The following is a 5,000-nucleotide window of genomic DNA, read 5'->3' as shown; positions in this document are numbered from 1 at the left end:
TACCGACATACGACGTGTCGTGCACATCCGTCTCACGCACGGTATACAAAATATGAATAAAACGTGTGTAGTCTCTCTCTCTCGACTTCTTAATATTTTCTTTCACCTCTGACGCATCATTTCAGGTGACGTCGGGAGCGCGGGAAAAAAAATTTTTCTAAACACACGAAACCGTTCATCTCACGAACAGCCGAAAAAGTTGTCGCTCAGATCCATATCGCAGTGGAGCGGTATCCGCGGGCGGTCGTAATTGAACGACGCACGACGCCGCGAACACTCACGCGAGTCCATACAAACGATTCCGATCGTTTTGCAACAACTAGAACGTACACTGTCCGTGAAATTCACAGAATTTTCGCGTGTCCGCGACAAACGCCGACGAGACACCCATCGTTCGCTCGTACGTAGCATCCTTCTCTTAACCCGACTCAGAGACGTTCTTTGCGCCCTTCGGTAAAAAAACGTTCGATCCGAAGAGGTGAACGACGGCGGGGATTTGACAGAGCTACGCAAGCAGTGTATGGTACGTAAACGACCCTCAGCCAGGCGTGGTCCAGGAATTGTATCCGTGGACCGCAATGTGCGTTCGAAATGTCGATGTTCATGTGTCCTGCAGTTCACACGTTGACGCGCAATTAGCTGCGTTCTTCATCGACCCACGAGCCAAGTGATCCACCGTTCAGGGTAATCGTATAAATTTTATATTTCACATATATAATTTTATTCTCACTTGTTCGACCTAATATCTCTCTTCTTTCAAAGAGAAGATAAAAGTTGATACCTGAATCTCCGACCAGCGCGCGAAGGAGATTCAGGCGTCGCCTTGGAGACGACACCGAAGCCTTTCGAGACGAAAAACGTTCAAGTAATATGTATATATTTCTCGACGTTCCGGGCGTATAGTGCATTCAAAAACCCGCGAAAGACGCAGAAGACTCGCACGCGTGGAAACGACGGGGATATATTTTGTATCCTACCCGATACTGAATCCATCGCGTGCAGTCGACCCTCGCGTTCTTCCGATCAGACGCATCTATTGTTGCGCGCATGTTTTCGCGTCGCATCGCGCGAAACGTTGCACGAATCGTACCGATCGATCGATTGAAAGCAAATAATGAAAAAAGACTTCACAGCTGGCTCTTTGCCGGTCATTCGTCCCATGTTATCTCTTGCCGCGAAATTGGCGCGCAAGAGTTGGGTGTCAGACGCGCGGCTTTAAAACGAGCTTCACGGCCGGTCCCTTCGTTACCGCTTTCGTTCTTTCTCTCGGAACGACCATGAACGAACACGACGAGCGACGCTACGGCATACACACGTCCACGGATTCGATTAAAAAAACAGACTTCACAGCTGGCTCTTTGCCGGTCATTCGTCCCATATTATCTCTTGCCGCGAAATTGGCGCGCAAGAGTTGGGTGTCAGACGCACGGCTTTAAAACGAGCTTCACGGCCGGTCCTCTCAATTCCGTGTACGGTACACGCAAGATGCGGGTTCCACTTCCAGACTACCCGGTCCCTTCTCTCTACGAGAATCGATAGTAGAAGAACGGCTCGAAAACGCGTCTCAGAGACTAGGGGAAAAGAAGCGGTATGCGAGCGAAACGAAAACGCATTATGGAAACGTCGCGAAACAATGTTCGACGGTTGCTCGGTTCCAATCGTGCGGCCGTTTCAATTTCTCGTGCGCTTCACCGTCCCTCCGTAACTCTGGCCGATCGCGTATACCGAAGAGCCGACACGCGCAAAAACCACAGGCATTGTATACTGTGTATATATATATATATATGTTACAGTCACAGCCTTCGCGCGTTTTACTCTCCGACGCGGGGTTTCCACGACGAAAGAGAGACAGTTTCGTGGCGGGTGACTCGGCCGAATCGCTACGACGGGTATTTCTATTATAGAACGAATCATCGCCACCCTTTACCAGTGCCCGACGAAGGAATCACAAGGTCATCTGGAGTTTACAATGCCAGCGACGGTAATTCCAACGAAGACCCGATAAGTCAACTCATCGTTCTATTTCTCCCCGTACAGAAAAGCGAATCGACGCTAATGCACCTCGCGCAAGCACGAACGTTCTCTTCGCGTGGATCGTCCCATCGTCCAAAGATGTAAAGACGCATTGGAGATCGTGGTCTCTGGCGGGCTCATTGCACGCCCCACTGCATATCTTTCCTCGAATCGAGAATGATTCGTCCACTAAGGCTGCGAAACTACGCGTCGAGGAAACTAGGGGAAAGAAGCGGGATGCGAGCGAAACGACAATACATTATGGAAACGTCGCGAAACAATGTTCGGCGGTTGCTCGTTTCCTCCTGCGGACGTTTCATTGCTCGGGCGCTTCACGTCCCTCCGTAACCTTCGCGCGATCGCGTGCCCCGGAGAGCCGGCAACCGGTGAACCACAGGCGTATAAACTATAGTCTTCTATAGCAAGCCTTCGGCGGTTACTCTCCGACGCGGGGATTCCACGACGAGAGAGAATTTCGTGGCGGGTGACATCGGTCGAAACGCTACGACGGGTATTTCTATTATAGAACGAATCATCGCCACCCTTTACCAGTGCCCGACGAAGGAATCACAAGGTCATCTGGAGTTTACAATGCCAGCGACGGTAATTCCAACGAAGACCCGATAAGTCAACTCATCGTTCTATTTCTCCCCGTACAGACAAGCGAATCAACGCTATCGCACCTCACGCATGCACGAACGTTCTCTTCGCGTGAATCGTCCCATCGTCGAAAGATATAGCCGCTTGGAGATCGTGGCCCATCAAGTTCTTCCGTAACTCCTGCGCGATCGCGTACCCCGGAGAGCAGGCAACCGGTGAACCACAGGCGTATAAACTATAGTCTTCTATAGCAAGCCTTCGCGTTTACTCTACGACGCGGGGATTCCACGACGAGAGAGATTTTCGTGGCGGGTGACACGGCCGAATCGCTACGACGGGTATTTCTATTATAGAACGAATCATCGCCACCCTTTACCAGTGCCCGACGAAGGAATCACAAGGTCATCTGGAGTTTACAATGCCAGCGACGGTAATTCCAACGAAGACCCGATAAGTCAACTCATCGTTCTATTTCTCCCCGTACAGAAAAGCGAATCGGCGCTATCGCACCTCACGCAAGCAGGAATGATCTCTTCGCGTGGATCGTCCCATCGTCGAAAGATGTAAGACGTACAGAAATCGTGGTCCATCACGATTATTCGTAACTCTCCGAGTCGCGTATCTGAGAGTAGGGCAAACGGAGAACCACAGGCATAAATAATACTATATATTTCTTATATAGTTAGCCTTCGCGTTTTACTCTCCGACATGGGGATTCCACGACGAGAGAGAGTTTCGTGGCGGGTGACTCGGCCGAATCGCTACGACGGGTATTTCTATTATAGAACGAATCATCGCCACCCTTTACCAGTGCCCGACGAAGGAATCACAAGGTCATCTGGAGTTTACAATGCCAGCGACGGTAATTCCAACGAAGACCCGATAAGTCAACTCATCGTTCTATTTCTCCCCGTACAGAAAAGCGAATCGACGCTATCGCACCTCGCGCGAGCACGTAACTACTCTTCGCGTGGATCGTCCCATCGTCGAAAGATGTAAGACGCACGGAAATCGTGGCCCATCAACGTTTTTTTGTAACTCTGCCGATCGCGTATCACAGAGCCGAGACGCACATACCACAGGCGTATAATACCGTTTTCTTTCGTATGGTAAGCCTTCGCGTTTACTCTTCGGCGCGGGGTTTCCACGTCGAGAGAGACTTTCGTGGCGGGTGACATCGGTCGAAACGCTACGACGGGTATTACTATTATAGAACGAATCATCGCCACCCTTTACCAGTGCCCGACGAAGGAATCACAAGGTCATCTGGAGTTTACAATGCCAGCGACGGTAATTCCAACGAAGACCCGATAAGTCAACTCAACGTTCTATTTCTCCCCGTACAGAAAAGCGAATCGACGCTGTTGCACCTCACGCAAGCACGAACGTTCTCTTCGCGTGGATCGTCCCATCGTCGAAAGATGTAAGACGCACGGAAATCGTGGCACATCACGTGTTTTCGGAACTCTGTCGACCGCGTATCTCAGAGACGACGCGCGCGAACCACTGGCATATACTATTATATATCGCGTTTTACCCTCCGACGCGGGGATTCCACGACGAGAGAGAGTTTCGTGAGCGGGTTGACTCGGAAGAAACGCTACGACGGGTATTTCTATTGTAGAACGCATCATCGCCACCCTTTACCAGTGCCCGACGAAGGAATCACAAGGTCATCTGGAGTTTACAATGCCAGCGACGGTAATTCCAACGAAGACCCGATAAGTCAACTCAACGTTCTATTTCTCCCCGTACAGAAAAGCGAATCGACGCAATCGCACCATACGCGTGCACGTAAACAACTCTTCGCGTGGATCGTCCCATCGTCGAGAGACGTAAGTTTTCATAGTATGAATTCGCGTTTTACTCTCCGACGCGGGGATTCCACGACGAGAGAGAGTTTCGTGAGCGGGTTGACTCGGAAGAAACGCTACGACGGGTATTTCTATTATAGAACGAATCATCGCCACCCTTTACCAGTGCCCGACGAAGGAATCACAAGGTCATCTGGAGTTTACAATGCCAGCGACGGTAATTCCAACGAAGACCCGATAAGTCAACTCAACGTTCTATTGCTCCCCGTACAGAAAAGCGAATCGACGCAATCGCACCATACGCGTGCACGTAACAACTCTTCGCGTGGATCGTCCCATCGTCGAGAGACGTAAGTTTCCATACTATGAATTCGCGTTTTACTCTCCGACGCGGGGATTCCACGACGAGAGAGAGTTTCGTGAGCGGGTTGACTCGGAAGAAACGCTACGACGGGTATTTCTATTATAGAACGAATCATCGCCACCCTTTACCAGTGCCCGACGAAGGAATCACAAGGTCATCTGGAGTTTACAATGCCAGCGACGGTAATTCCAACGAAGACCCGATAAGTC

The 5,000-nt window shown here is 50.6% G+C and overlaps 1 non-coding gene across 1 annotated transcript; it reads right to left on the bottom strand.

The window, feature by feature from the left end:
• Positions 1-532: 532 nt before the first annotated feature.
• Positions 533-687, bottom strand: LOC143176607 (5.8S ribosomal RNA). The gene has a single exon (XR_013001133.1). It is a non-coding gene; the product is annotated as a 5.8S ribosomal RNA (ribosomal RNA).
• Between the last annotated feature and the right edge of the window lie 4,313 nt (positions 688-5,000).

The sequence above is a fragment of the Nomia melanderi genome, unplaced genomic scaffold (assembly GCF_051020985.1).
Source record: "Nomia melanderi isolate GNS246 unplaced genomic scaffold, iyNomMela1 scaffold0660, whole genome shotgun sequence".
Taxonomy (NCBI): domain Eukaryota; kingdom Metazoa; phylum Arthropoda; class Insecta; order Hymenoptera; family Halictidae; genus Nomia; species Nomia melanderi.
Note: the sequence above shows the minus strand (reverse complement) of the source record. Positions and strands in the feature narration are given on the sequence as shown.